Source organism: Protopterus annectens, chromosome 14.part0, assembly GCF_019279795.1.
Source record: "Protopterus annectens isolate FY-2018-M chromosome 14.part0, PAN1.0, whole genome shotgun sequence".
Classification (NCBI taxonomy): Eukaryota; Metazoa; Chordata; order Ceratodontiformes; family Protopteridae; genus Protopterus; species Protopterus annectens.
Window position 1 is genome coordinate 769,222,506 of NC_056748.1, and position 17,010 is coordinate 769,239,515.

General features: G+C 35.9%; 1 long non-coding RNA gene across 1 annotated transcript; it reads left to right on the forward strand.

Annotated features, from left to right (window-relative positions):
• The first annotated feature begins 691 nt into the window (after positions 1-691).
• LOC122788811 lies at positions 692-16,374 on the forward strand. Its single transcript, XR_006362741.1, has 2 exons — positions 692-1,216; positions 16,319-16,374. It is a non-coding gene; the product is annotated as an uncharacterized LOC122788811 (long non-coding RNA).
• The last annotated feature ends 636 nt before the right edge of the window (positions 16,375-17,010 follow it).

Below are 17,010 nucleotides of genomic sequence, written 5' to 3' on the forward strand. Positions count from 1 at the left end.
AAACTCAGTGTAGGCATCGCACTAAGCCTACACAGAGTTTATTGAATCCCCAGGAACATTTTTCTTTTGCACCTGGATTTAAAAAGTGCTGCTTCATAGATATGAGATTATTTACTATATAACACAAAAACTGTAAACAATGTCAATTTAATATCCCGTAAGGCTACTATCATTCTTGAGTAAATCAGAGCTAATCATCATCATAAATCACTTACTAACCTAAAGACAAGGTTTTCCTTTGACCTGCCTGTTCACTTTTATGAATGTTATACTTCTAAAAATTTTTTTACTAAGTTCATTTTTCAGAAATTGTGTTTCAGAAACCCCTGAAGGGTAAGTGGACTGATTTGCACAGGGCTAAAAATTGTACTGTGTTCATGAAAATAATTACTGCATTCTGCCATGCTCTTTAAACTACAGAAGTGTAGTGTATAACAGCTATAAATTGACTACAGAACACAGAAGAGATGTGAAAGTGCATACAGTATCTGTTAAAGTCAGTTTAGGTCATTAATCATATCAACACTGCACAGTAACTTAAGGAAGCAACACTTATCTTACTAAAGCACATTTTAGAAATTTATTTTCATGAGTCAGACAAATAATTATACAAAAGTATTCAGCAGGGGACATAAAAGATAACTCTTTCCGTATGTGTTTATGTGTCATACAACTGCAGTTTTGGAGACAGGACAAAATGCCCTACCCAGAAATACTATGTCAACTTCACATCTCACTTGTATCACCATAATGTAAAAACTGTGAATTCCTAGTGTACAATCCTCACAGCACAACTGCATCTGGAAAAGTCATATCTAAGGATTCTCTCTTACTACTCATTATTTATTGACTACAGTTTTTAAACCATTCTTCTTAATTTATTAATAGTCATGGAAAATGTATCTTCCACCCTCCCTTGGGGGAATGAGCAGTATTTTACATCATTGCTCCACCTCCGTCACAGACAGAGAAAACCAGAATTAGCCGAAATTGTTGACTTTTCTACCAATCAAAATCTAGCAACCACAATAACCTCAGGGTAGCCTGTATAACATCACCCTGTATATATATTAAGTTGATATGCCACTCAAACACTACATCTGTTAGAGCTCAAAACAACCCTTTCACTCTATATAGGCTTCACTAACATTAGCTAAAGCTATGGATTTTGCAAAGAAAACAACAGAGCAGGCACAAGGTGATGTAAAGAAAGCAGGTATGTACTGTTTAAATATTAAATTCTTTAACAATATACTGTGTGTGTCTGTTTGTGTGTATATGATTGTCTGTATGCATTTGTCTATTAGCATGTTGTAGGTCTCTTACAAGACATTGGCATGTATTTTTTCCCTTGATTAGACATATTGACAAATTTGTGCCATAAAGAGCTACAATGTCAACCAAAAATCATTCCTACAACAAAAAGCTACAGATAAACACTGTAAAACGTACATCTGAGTTTCATCCCTTCAACCTTCACCTGCCTGCATACTATATAACTCATCACTGAGACACTTTATTAGATTAAATGAAAACTGGGAAGGAAGGCAGGCATGAAAGTATGTGTAGTCTTAACAGAGTTTATTTGGCCAACAAACATAAAACAAAAATATAAAATAAAAAATCTTTAAAATGCCTGATTTGCCTGACAAAGCGTATTAAATATGAAATATGAAATGCGTACTATGTAAAACATAACCTGTTCACAAAGCATGCTATAAATGTTTATACTTAGTGAACCTTACAATGTGAGAATAAGTATTTTATTTACTATTTATTTTTTATTAGTGCATACTATTTATACATCATTCTTATTTATTGCATAGGCAGATGTAAAAGGTCTTAATTGCTTTCTTTTAAAGCATTTATATGTATGGTTAAAATGTAATTTTATATATCAATTTTATAGCATGTTTTGTGAACAGGGTTATGTTTCACATAGTACGCATTTCATATTTAATATGTCATATTCCATATCGTATATTTATTTTATGTGCATTCTGACCCTCATTTGTACACATATATATCATGTATTATACACATTAACCTTATGCATTTTAACCTTGGATTAAATGTAATATAATGAATATTTATATATTTTTAATGTTTTAAATATGTATAGTTATCCGGTATAAATGCATGATTGTTAATGTTAAGTTAACATAATATAGCAGTATGAGCTTAATGCAAGCATTATATTTTAAATGTGACTGTTTGGTTAATATACCTTTAAATAATGTACTATATGCATTTCGAACCCTAAGCAGTAATGAATGTGATTGGTTTACATTTCTTTGACTAATTAATTCTATGATATAAAGGTGTTGCTTTTTGGGCATGCTGTATCTTGATAAAGTTTCCTAACTGAGGAGACGAAAGCACTTGATTTTTTTGCTCTGTGGCTCAATAAATTTGTTTTGTACTTATTGATTCATCGGCTATTTTTTCCATATCTCAGTACCACCGAAGCAGTTTTGCTTATTAAGATACAAAAATACTAATAATACGATTAAATGAAAAAGCCACCAGAAAGAATCATTAATAAACATTGCCAACCAACTAAAACTGAAAACATGTTTCTTCTTTGAAATATATGGCTTACAAGAAGTATCTGCTCCTTTTCCAATAGAGCTGAAACAAAAAAAAGTCCCCAGTTGCATAGTGGGTGTGGTGGCTTAATGTTTACAATTTTTTATTTCACAGCTCTAGAGTCAGAGTCTCTTTTCTGACATGTTGTCACTATCTGTGTAGAATTTGTATGTTTTCTCTGTCTATGTGGACTTTCTCTGTATTCTCCTGTTTTGTCTTAAAAGAATGTTTGTTAATTGGTTATTCTAAACTGTCCAGTAGTCTATGCGGTGGCTGAAAAAAGGTCAGAATGGACCAGCACAGTTATCTGGTTAACAAATAAGTTTTAAAAATAATAAAATAGATCCAGTCTAAAATACCTTGGGAAAACACAGAAATTAATATAAAAAAATCATGTGCAAATCCCTTGAAATTATAAATGAAAACACGTACATTGTCTCTTAAAACAAAAATAACTTTTTTGATGGACTACATAATTAAAATCCTATATTTCATCCACATTTTTGAACTAGTATGTTAAACCTTTTTGCTTTCAGAAAGCAGTAAATATGTACTTATCTCCCGTAATGCAGTGAAAAACAGAAATTTATTAATTCTTTCTCACACTCAGTTCTGCATTTTGGAATTCTCTTTCTGGCTAGGTCCTCTATATATCTGTTCAGGGCCTTCTTTCCATCTAGACTATCTAGTGACACACACACCATTGGAGTAAATAGGAATAAATGGACCACAAGCTAATTTTACTTCTAAATATAAGGTATAACACTGAAATATTTGTTCTTGTTAGTGGCCTCTGGGTGTTGGCCTTATTTACTGCATTTTACTTATAATAGTTTATACTGGGTCCCCTACAGATGATTGAACTTCCAAAAGGAGTACTTTTATATGGCCGAGACCATATGATTGACTTTTGGAAGTTCGAACACCTGTTAAAAAACAGAAACAGAAAACAAAACATCACTACACATTGCTAGCAGGGGGGCAAGCCCCCCTACACCCCCCACACCCCCTGCCATTTAAATATACCATCTCCGAGATCACACTACAGTGCGGAAAATGGAAATCTTCTCATTCTGCGCTATTGGGAGCTGTCCGTTCAGAATGTTCAAACTTCCAAAAGTCGATCATATGGTCTCAGCCACAGGAAAGTAATCCTTTTAGAAGTTTAATCATCTGTAGTGGACCCGATGCAACATATAATATCAGCATTTAAACATATTCAAAGATTTGTAAACCTCGCATTTTCATTATGGAAGATATATAAGTTATTCTGGAAAATAGACAAATTTCATCACAATGGCTCAGAAATACAAAGTGTGTAGATCTCTGAAGCAAAAATCAATATAAAATAAATATTATAACTACATAATATAAATGGGTCCCCTACAGATGATCAAACTTCCAAAAGGATGACTTTCATATGGCTGAGACTATATGATAGAGTTTTGCAAGTTCAAATGTTCTGAACGGACAGCTCCCCATAGCGCAGAACAGGAAGATTTCCATTTTCCACACTGTAATGTGATCTCAGAGTTGGTATATTTAAATAGCAGGGGGTGTGGAGACTGCAGGCCCCCGGGGGGTGCAGGGGGCTTGCCCCCCGGCTAAGCAACATGTAGGTAATGTTTTGTTTTGTGTTTCTGCTTTTTAAGTCGATCATATGGTCTTGGCCATATGAAAGTCATACTTTTGGAAGTTCAATCATCTGTAGAGGACACGATTCAAGCCCTGCACTTTAACCTTGTATCTGTGAGGTAAATACCTTAACCATTATACCAACCCCCAACCCCCACCAAAAGATGCACAACTATCATGATTTACACAGTGGCTAAACAGCATTCATGACTATTTAAGGCAGTTTCTTTGTGACAGTAGTAAAAAAAAAAAAAAAGAAAGAAAAGAAACTAAAGCATAAGAAATAAAAATTGTTCTGAATATAATCAGTCCTGCTTTCTGGAAATGATTTCTGCAGAGATAAAAACAGAGAGAGAGAGTGGTTTAATTATTGACTGGATAAAAATGTTTGGTGCATGAAAACTATTCTGCATTTCATCTCCTGAGGTCCCTGGTTTTCATATGGACTATGAGTATACAAGTGGCCTTCTGTTACTTGACATTTTCATCATAAAGTCATGAACCCAGCTCATTCACCTGATAATGCTACCTTCCATTTTTATTTGAAGATGGAGTGTGCAGATTATGCATTACCCATTTCAGGTGAGGCACAAGTTATGCACTTAAACAAGGAGCTCCAGGCAGTATTAATATTTCTTGGTAAACAAATTTCAGTAGACATTAGTGCAATGACCTTCCTCAATCAGGTCAGTAAAGATAAGGCAAAGATAAAGATGCCATTATTTTCAAGTTATCCATCATGGAGTTCATTACTATGGCATCTTTTTATCCCCCTCTATCTCTGACTTTTTTCTTTTTAAACCTGTTTTATCAGTTCTTCCCCCATTTGTCAGGAATTTTTTATTCATTTTATAATACTTGTTACATTTCCTTATATTCACTGTGTTATTCCAAAGCCCAGCCTACTCCATATCCCTCATAGATAACAGTTCCACCATGCTGATCACCAAAATCTCTGCCATCATTTTTACACTTTCATTTGTGTTTGTTTACATAAATATGCACAGATACTCACTTACACACACACACACACACACACACACACACACACACGCATGTTCCACTCTTCTTCAGTATTCTACAACATGTCATCAGTCTACATCAATACTGCTGTACTGTCCACTAATTCTGTGACTTGATCTCCACATCTCACTTACTAGTTGCTTCAGTGTGTATTGTATAACCACTACATAGCTAATTCCCAATATAATACCCAAGAACCAGCACAGTCACACATTACTTTCCCCAGCTATGGTGAACTTATCATTTTAAATCTTTTTATTAAACTTATCCAAACTGCAGTCAACTCTGTGGCCCTAATGGCTCCTCAGACAAACCAGGTTTGGTTAGCATCTTAAGCATTTCAGGAGCTGGCTGTGAAAAGATAGGAGTCAACCCTGCCCATCATGATGCCTCTATGGCCCAAGCCTCACCACAGGACTTCCTGGGGGGTACCCAGAAACTGTGCTCAAGTACACAGACTGGCTCTATATACCAGACATTGTCCAATGCTTGCTGATCAGCAGTGGAGAGTGTCAACAGCATGCAAAATTCTCACCTTGTCAGATGAAAACTATGAACATCGGTTAGTATATCATTCCCCTCCCTGCTCAGAGCCTGGGGCTTGATGACCATAAGGCTACAGTAACTAAAAAATATATCTAAAAAAAGTTTGTAAACTGTAAAACTGCACAGAATGAAAACCATACTTGTTTCTCTCACAAATAAATTAGCCGTTCCTATATTAACTCTTTCATATACTAACCTTATAAATAATTTACCCTGGTTCTGAATAGCAGCTCACTCTTGGTAGAGCACTCCTTCTATTGTTCCTTTTCTTCATAGACTTCCACTGCAAAATTCAATATACCAGCAGCTTACTTAGATGGGCATGCCCTTATAATCCACAGCCCTTCCCCTTCATAATCCCTTATCTTAACTCCCTATTCAGCAACCTTGAGTATGTTGACAGTTTTCTTAAGTACAGCTACCAGGAATTTTATACAACCATTCTTTGCTGTACTGTATGGTATGTCTGCTTCACGCTCAGATGCTTTTATGCAGCCATAGTTTTCAGTACTGTATATTACCATAGTCTCATTTATGCCAGTGCTTTATTCCCACCTAAGGTTTTAGAAGTTATTTGCTGTAGTGATGAAGAGCACAGGCAAAGTCATGACTGACACCTACTGTCACGTATCTGTTGTTAATATACCTTGGTAGCTTTGTGTAAGCATTGAACACATTCTTCAGTACAGGTGTGTCTCTTCACTCATAAACAGTTAATCTTAAACAAAAAGCATTCAAAAATGTCAGGAAATATGATGCCAAAGATAAGAAGAAAGGCGTTAACTGTCTCCATCCAAAGGAAAAGGATAGTTTTGAAAATATATATTAAATAAGAGGAAGAGAATGAATGGTAGATTACACAACACTGGCTATTGCATGCAGCAAAGAAGGTAAACACAGCAGCATTTTCAGTTGCAGATTATATAAATGAAATGCGTCATGTAAACTGCTCTCTTTGTTTTTTCATTTACTAAAAACTGCTGGTAGAATGTACTCCTTTGTTCAGTTAATCAACTCGTTCTTGCTATGTGATGTCGTGCACAGCTGTAGCCCAGGAACCTTGGTGGTTACCATCTCATTCTGCATCAGGGCATTGTGGCTTATGCTATTATCACGAAGACAGCTTGATTTCGTGACAGCACAAAATAACATTGCACAGCCGTAGGCCTAAAGCAAACATTCTTAAAAAACAAAATAGTTATTCATACAGCACAGTAAAAGGTCAGAAAACATAATAAACATATTCAGAAGTCTTTTTATATTTCATTCCTTGGACTCAATTAAAAACTGGGTCATGAACACAGTCACTAAGAAGGAATATAATATTCTGTGCACTAACCTCAATGTATGTGTAATGAATAAGTCTGTAGTGCATAGACACGGTATTCTGATATCTAAAAAAAGACAAATCAGTTAAGCACTACTATAGCATGAGACTCAATCTATAAACAAAGGCTAACCACCCCCTGCTTAACTTAAGGTCAGGTCTCGAGCTGGAAAGTCAAATCTGTCAGTACTGCCCAGCAAAGAAGTGAAAAGATTTGTTTCCTCCTGTTGGCTGTGGTAGTAACAGGTCCCTGACTTGCTCTCGTAAACTTCACCTGCAATTTCTGAAGGATATGAAGTCTGAGACTCAAACGTGTCATTATTTAGCTCCTTTAGTCCTCAATGATTTGTCAGAAAAAAAAAATGATTTTTATGAGGAACAGACTAAACATATGAGGCAAAAATCTGGACATTTTGAGGCAAAAATCTGGACAGTTGAGAGGCATGGAAAGTGACTGTAAACACAGGCTGAGTGACACTGTCTTTCTGAAAACATCAGCCAAGTGCTTTACAGCTTTGGAAGATGGCAAAAAGCTTATCACTTTTGTAACTAATAGTGCATGAAGTAGATAAAGTTCCTTGCACTACAAAGAGTTATGACCAGGTCTCTGATCATAACCATTAATTATGTGTTCTCAACATGGATGTCAAGATTCACCTTTCAAGCGTCACTCTGAAAGTGAATTTCTTGGAATCCATGTCTCAAACACATAACAAGCAGGCTATGATCGGGAACCCACTCATAATCTTCTGTATTGGCATAGTTTTTCATCTTTCTGCTACTGGAAAGCAATTATGAGGAAATATATATACACACACATATATTTATTTTATTTATTTAATTGACATTTGTTAATCCAGCTGGGCAAGAAACCCATTTTCAGTGGAGACCTGAGGAGAAAAGCTCCAGTTACAGACAATTAAACAATACATAAAATTCAAAGTTTATGATACAGAAATAATTAAGGTACATCAGATCGGAGATTTATGCATAATAGTAATATTTTTTTTTTATAGTTAGGGTATGTACAGCAATACAGCTTTCAAAGCCATCTATACAATTAATGAAGTGGTGGAGAAGTATGTGCGATGTAGTATTTTAGGAAATCTACATCTGTAAGGTGTGAGAGGTGAACTGCATGTGTGAGGTGGGAAGGTGTAGGAGGAGGTGTATGATTCTTAAGGAGAGGAGGGTTAATGGATAGGAATGTAGGATAGAGGAAGGTGTGGAAGTGTAGTGGAGTTAGGTAAGGTCATGACAGGTGCAAGTCTTGGTGTTTAGAAGGTGGATTTTCAGTTCTTTTTTAAAGTGTATATGGTGGGTAATGGAGCGTATGAGTGTTGGAAGTTTATTCCAAGCTTGGGCAACTGAGGATTTATATAATAGTTTACCGACAGTTTTTTTAGGATGGTAAATCTCTAGGAGTTGTTGGTTTGAGGTATGGAGGGTATGAGTGGAAGTATAAGTGGATACTAGGGAGGACAAAGCAGCGCAGGATGATGGTTTGTATAATGTGGAGTGTATGATTTGAAATTGTGATAGTAGGAGTTATTGTGGAAGTTCTAGCCATTGGAAAGAGTCAAGTGCAAGGCAATGGTGTAGGTTATAAGGAGAGTTAATGACAAATCTTTCTAAATATATCTATAGTTATCTATCTATAGATAGATAGCTATATACACACACACACACACACACACACACAAACACACATATATATATATATATATATATATATATATATATATATATATATATATATATATATACACACATATACACATATATATATATATATATATATATATATATATATATATATATAGGTCCCCTACAGAAGTTTGAAGCTTAAAACTTCAAAATTCATATGATCGAAGATCATATGATTGAAGTTTTAAAACTTTGAAATCCTGGACGGAGATCGGCATACAGTGCAGAACGAGAGATTTCCCTTTTTCTCACTGTAGTGTGATCTCGGAGTTGGTATATTTAAGTAGCAGGGTGTGGGGGGTGCAGGGCAGCTTGTTCCCCTGCAAAAACATGTTTTGTGATGTGTTGACTGCTTTTTTTGGTGGGGGGGGTCCTTAATTTCGAGATTTCAAGATCTCAAGGTTCTAAATTCGATATTCTGAACCTCCGGATTTTGGTATTTTGAAATTAAGAAGTGAATTCATATATGTATATATATATATATATATATATATATATATATATATATATATATATATATATATATATATATATATATATATATATATGTATATATATATATATATATATATATATATATATATATATATATATATATATATATATATATATATATGGATCAGTGTCATTTCGCCAAAAATTTCTGACATAGGGTCCAAATCGCTGAAAATCCATTTCACCGAAAATAGTACTGACAGTGTTTCTGCCCTTTTCCCCACTGTTGTGCGATCTTGGAGTGAGAATAATAAAGTAGGGGTGTGTGAGGGGCATAGTCTCCCACCCAGTACAGTTTAATATTGTCTAGTATTGTTTTATATTGAGCAGTTCCTATTAAAAGAGTAAGTAAGTAATTTATAACCTGAGTAGATGGGGGGCTATGCCCCCACACCCCCCGTTGTGGGGGGGGGGCTGTGCCCCTCACACCCCTTCTACATTAATATTCTCACTCCGAGATCACACTACAGTGGAGGAAAAGGGCACATACACTATCAGTAATATTTTCAGTGAAAAAGATTTTCGGCGATTTGGACTCGATGTCAGAAATTTTTGGCGGTAATGTCATAGACCCATATATATATATACATATATACATACATATATATATATATATATATACATATATATATATATATATATATATATATATATATATATATATATATAAGAAAACTAATGCCCTTCCGCGTGGAACTACCAAATTTCAAAAACTTCTGGTGAAGGAGGCACAGCGACAAAGTTGTTAAAAATCTAGTCCATCAACAAGCATGATAGGCGTGGTCCTGTAAGTAATCCAAAGGAAACAGCAGCAGCATAAAGTATCATTCAACAGCTAATCCAACAACAAACAAAGTCAGCGTGGTCATGAAGTTGGTCCAAAGTTCACAAACACAGGATTCATGAAATGTGAAGCCAAAGGAGGTCAAAACCAGTAGAAAAGCAAATGAGTTTATTAAATTAGTAAGCGCTTTCGCGGATCTACCATCCATTTCATCAGACTAAAACCAAATGAGTTTGAAAACAGCTTATATAACTTCTGAGAATCATGTGATCGATCTAGCAGTCAGCTGATTAAATAAACTCCTTGTCATAGAAAATTTAAAGTTATACACAGAGATAAAATCAATGTGCCTACATTGATGTTATAATGCAACTAAAAATACTAAAAGCACTTTAAAACAACACACTATAGCAAATTTAAAATATACAAGTATATACAAAAAATATTTTCAAGCCTTATATATAGGAACAGACAAATATGCAAACATGTAAAAGCTCCAAATAGGGCAGTAAGTAAAAATGAATACACAAAATACTTTCAAACCTTATGTGCTGGAGCAAACAGATGTGCTACTATGTGAGTGCACCTAGAAAGTCATTATGTAAATAAGGGGTATAATTATATATAATGTGTTCAAAGTAACTATGTATTTTATTTAGCCACAAACAGACATTCAATAAGTGAATGGATAACTATGCTGGTATAGCTATGAATGTTGGCACTGAATGTAAAGGATCAGAAATGGAAATCACAGTCAAAACAATGCATAATGCATGAAAAGCATGTAGAACTGAACGCATGAATGTTAAATATCAAATTGTTGTTTCTCTCATAGATGTCAAAGTCATTTAATTTGGGGGAAAAGGGCACATACACTATCAGTAATATTTTCAGTGAAATAGATTTTCGGCGATTTGGACTCGATGTCAGAAATTTTTGGCGAAATGTCATAGACCCATATATATATATATATATATATATATATATATATATATATATATATATATTGCTTTGCTGCAGTCAAATCACCAAGAAATGTTGGTATGGCAAAACTAAATAAAATTATGTACTTAATTTGTCGAGGCGTAATGATCATACAAGCCTGACAGTCACATACACACTTGGGAATTAGCACAGAAACCATATAATCAGTGCATTCCCAGATGGCTGTAACTTAAAGATAATACAACACAGAAGGTCACCTACATTCACCTGGGAATTAGCACAGAACTCTATATAATCACTGCAATCCCATATGGCTGTAACTTAAAGATAATGCAACACATGCTCTCATCAGGAAACTATACAAAGACCCTGTACTCACAGATCAGTATATGACAACAATGTTGTATGCCGCACTTCCTATGTCTAGAAGATGAACTATCAGTGTATCAGGAATCACAGGAGTACCATACAGATCATACAACCCAGAAGGTCACATACTGCCTCTCATCTTTCACATGTAGCAGCGCATAGTAAATGTATCACCACTGGACAGGCCTCTTGCTCCCCACACATGCTACTTGCTACCCAGTTACTGCTAAATTGTGGATTTTCCCACAAGGGGAGCAAATACTCTGGACAAGGCTTACACTAACATAAAAGGGGCATACAGCGCTGTACAGCAACCAAACTTGGGTGGCTCTGATCACATCTCCATAAAACTAATACTAGCTTACAAACCTCTCTTGATCAGAGATAAGCCCACTGTGAAACAAATTAAGATTTGACATGAAGGAGCCATGGAAAGTCTCTGCTTTGAAACCACAAACTGGGATGTCTTCAGGGAGACAGCCACAGTGAACAATCTGGTGAACATAGATGAATATACTAAGACAACTATGGCTTACATATCCAAATGTGTGAAACATGTAACAAACTTCAAAAATATTAAAGTAAGAGCCAACCAAAAACCATGGCTAAACAACAAGGTGTACAAATTGCTGAGGATAAGAAACACTGCTTTCAGGGGAAAGGATAAGAAGGGTCTAATTGTGGCAAGGCCTAATCTAAAAAAGGGTATCAAGGAGGCAAAGACAAAATATGGAAAGAGGATACAAGGGATGCTTCGAGGATGCGAAAAACTCAAGAAGCCCGTGGCCTGGTATTCAACAGCTAACCGACTACAAGACCAAGTCAGCTCAGTGCGATGACAGCACTGAATTTATGGACAGTCTAAACACATTTTATGCCAGGTTTGAAGAGAAAAACAAACTGAAGGCTATAAAGCTTCTCAGTGACCAAAAGGAGACAGTACTTAACTTCAGTGCTGTGGATGCAAGGAACCAACTGAGAAAAGTGAACCTTAGGATAGCTCCAGGCTCTGATAACATTCTGGGGAAAGTATTGAAAGGTTTGGGAATCTTCTGAATTTAAATCTTGAAACATACCCACGTGGTTCTAATAACTACTTAGAAGAATTCATTGGGGGGGGGGCATGATGCAGGAGCTAGACAAGTATTTAGTTTAAAAAGACCAAGCACAGCACAGCAAAGGAGTACATCAATGATTTTCCAAAGTAATGGCAAACTATTCCCACTAAAACAGTTTCTGAGCCCTCTCTTATCTTTATCCCTTCCTATTCATACTGCCACAGCACAGCTTGCTACTCAGGAAAGGTTATTTTTACAATTGTGTGCTCTTTGTCAAGGGAAAGCATTTCTGTTAATTCTTTAGTTAACCTCTGCTCACCTCTATGGATGCTGCTCAAATTTCAAGTACCCTCAGTAGCCTAAAATATACATCTATTGATAAACCACTCATTGTTATACCATCAGGTGTAGTCATAAACCAGAAATGGCTATTTAATATAATTTACTTAATTTTTTTATTTTCTTGTATGTTGAAATTTCAGACAAAAAGATATTATGCACTATACATCAGTGACTGTCTGTTCTACTTTAGAGCTGTAGTTATTTCAATGCCTAAAAAGTGACTATCTTGCCTATATGTGAGACCAGTATATAAACTAAGGCTGATGTAAGACAAGTAAATTACAGATGCAGTAATTAAATCCCCCCTTCCTAACAACTGCCCCAGCTGACAGGAAGATCTTCAGTCCTTTGTGATTTCTGACAAGAAGTTTGACAAAAGTAGGCTTCATGGAAGTCTTTGTGGACTGCAGCTTGTTGCATATAAAGTATGTATACTGCACTTAATCACCTAGTTGACAGTCTCAGAAATTTATCCTGGCAGCTTGCCTGAATCATCTACTGTCCTAATAAAAACAAAATGACTGAAAAATGACAACTGTCAAGCTAAAATTATACGTTACCCTAGTAGACTCTTTTGCACACATACAGGAGTGCACTGCAGGTGCATGTCGATTTATGCAATCGAAACATAAAACAATTTCTATTACACCTGGAATGTTATAACCTTGATGAAACAAATCTCTTGTGGCCAGCATAGCTCATATAAAGTAATTGTAGCAACTGTCAGAAAATGCTGGTCAAATTCAGGCATCCTTGTATTACTTCAACTGTCATATTTTTGTCTTTATATCTTATTTGTACCATCATGCCTGTTCACCATCAAGCCACTGCCTCGTTTATTCCCCACTGGGTTGGGAGCTCCACTGGTCATTCACTTATTCTCATCTGGGGTAAGAAGCACCAGAACCTATTTGCTCCACACTGGGTATGAGCTAGTTGAGAAACGGCTGTCATCTGGGCTGCCATGAAGTCTTTATAGTTCCATAAACCCACCTGCTGGTGATATCATGAGCACCTGCATCACCACAGGAGTCACCTATGCCCCTCCATGGTGGTGTACACACTGCCATACATTTATTCGGAACAACTGGTTTGGTGGCCACATCAATGTCCCTCCTAAACTGGTGACCTGCTTCAGGTTATGGCTCTTCACCTACAACACAGAGCTTTAGTCCACCAACCAAATCCATCCCCTATAGATGGGCATGCAAATAAAAAGTCATGCATCTCTTACTCCAGCTTTTCTAGCTTTCGAGCTGCTATTCAAACTTGGATCAGCTGGCTAACTGTTAGGAATTTATCCTCTCTTGGCCACAGAGTCGGGGCTACTGCAGCTGTCAGATTAATCTGACATATCATTACAAATAAGTTTACTGCTAATGTCAGTCAGGTCACAGATTGTTGTTTCAGCACTAAATATCACCCCGACCAGACTATAAACAAAATGTATGGTCCATAAGCTGCATCTATACATACTATAGTGTTTAATAATGTAGCTAAATATCCAACTGCCTGAAAATGGTGGTTACTGGTGACACAAGCTTAGTCAAAATGATATTTAAAACAATGGATATCAAAGTAGAGTTGAGTAATAATTTTCCTAGCTTAAAAGTGTTGATCCTTCCTTACCATCAGAAGCCTTTATGGATATACTTGGTTGGTAAAATAAGTACAAGATATTAAGCTCACTAATACTGACATTTATTTATTTATACATTTGTTAACTGGGTAAATATACTGTTCTGAGAACACTTCTCAGGCATGACCCAGGCAAAGATGACACAATTACATTATCAAAAATGATTGTTATATAGATCAACTTCACCCATAAATACTGTGCAGTTCGGTTATTCTGTAGTATTATGGTGCTATCATTACAAATGTTCTACCAGTTATAGCTAGTGTATAGGGTGGTCTTATTTGAAGTTAGTCTTCTGTATTCCTGAGTTCTTACCTTGTGCTTTTAAAGTATAGTAATTGCTTTAAGTGGTCGGCAATAGTGTTCATTGAGAAATGTATAGGTCAAGATATTTTGTAAGAAGGAGGCTAGGATGTATTTTATCTGTCTGTCTATCTGTCCATCTACCAATCTACCTACCTATCCGCCTATCTATTTATATATATATAGCTACATACACACACACACACACACACACACACACACACACACACACACACATACACACACACACACACACACACACACACACACACACACACACACACACACACACACAGTTAGTAGGGGTGTTGTAGTGTTGTCTATTACTGTACTAAGCTGACTGTGTGAGGTTAAGTTTATGTATCAGATTGTCTGGCTTTGACTTCATATTGCCACAATAGTCAGTGAGATAGTTGTAGAACTAGCATCCAAAAACTGTAGAGGTTGCCAAGCATAATTTCACACCAATAGAACCCAAACTCTCTATCTGACCCATGGAATTTAATGTTTTGTTCCTGAGTTTCCCCTTCCTACGAATAAGCCTGATTCATTGGCAAACTAGACCTGTAGGTTAAGGAAGAGGAGGCAGTCACAGGGACAGCTCATAGTCACAATATCACTGGGGCCCAAAACAAAATAAAAATTGGACTTCATCTCTTTGTTGTTTTTTTCTAAGTAAATAGCTACACTCTCCATTTATTAGCTATGCTTGTACAATACTGACAGTTACAGTACATGCATAATCATATTAAAGTTCTTTTATGTATACCTAAATCTTGTTGGTGCCAGAAATGTTGTTTAGTCTTACCTTCTTCAGTCACTATTCAATGATTTATGAAGATGCTAGCAAATAAGATGGTAGTTTAGTATGGTTTTAAGACTGCACTGTGGAAACTAGTTCATTTGCAGTCAGATAATTTATTTTACACATCAGCAAATTATAATGATTTTCATATTACTACTCTGACTGAGATTTTAACAAATGAATTAGTCCTCTGATATCCTTTCCACAAAATTATAAAAGTTTATTTTAACAGATTTAAAGATACTTCACAAGGCTGTAGTTAGCCACAAGCAGATAAAACATTAGGCAGTTACTCTCAACTGTCCAGATTTTCACAGGATGTCTAGATTTTTCCCCTTATATATTTGGTCTGTTCTTCATAACTACTGAGGAATGAAGTTTCTAAACAATGATATGCAGTTGAGTTTCAGACTTCATATCCTTCAGAAAATACATTTTGGCAACCTTCTAAAGTTTATGACAAATATTCAAAATATGTCCCTAGTTTTGGGCCTATGTTCTACCATTATTTTAGACTTTCTCCAGATTGTTGCACTAAGAGGTTGGGAGGTATGAACATGCTGGTTGCAAATTTCCAGTCTGAGATATATTTTGAGAAAAATAATGTTTAGTGCTTACACTGAGAATAACTTGACAATAAAGGCAACTAATCACTTTATAACTGATACCATTATTGGCCATAACAGTTATCTGTTTATCCATGTATAATCTGAATAAACTGCAACTTTTAATTGTATTTATTTCATTTCAGGTACAGAAGTTGAGAAAGTTGTGCAACAAGGAGTGGAAAAAGTCAAAGAAGTTGCAGACAAAGGTATTGTAAAGTTTGGCTGAATTAAGTGTCAGACTGCTAATTACTGAAGTCTACTACTAATTTGCTGTATAAATTCCTAACTGCTGCAAAGACACACAGGCATATGGATAAGCTTACAAATGAAGGCCAAAAGTCCATGAAGGGCTCCTGAGTGCTGCAGGTAGTTTCTGTATAGTAACTTGTCTTGATCCTCTTTCATCAAAGTTAACTACACCTAATCCAGTGTCCTCAGAATCCATAAGCTGACTTGCACTCCACCTTCTCCTCCTCCTTCAGTAAGCTAGTTGGGGTTTTCCACAGTTCTCTTTAGAAATGCTATGAGCATAAATCTGACTTAATCTGTTTTGAACGTCCACCTCTTCAACTTGCCCTTTTCTCCTCCCTCATCTTTTATCTTCAGTTTTGCTCCTACTATTTGCTCTGTGACTAGGCAGTTTATCCATACCATGTCTCTTTATAACTGTTTTCCCAAGGGGAATACATTCCGAGTGGCTTCAGCATTCCTCACACTCCAAATGTCATGCTTCTCACCATGTTTATGGACCTCCTCTTCATAATGTCAATCCAGCTGATGTCCACTCTAAGCACACACAGTGTTCTAGGTAAGGCTTCACCAGCGCTTAGTATAG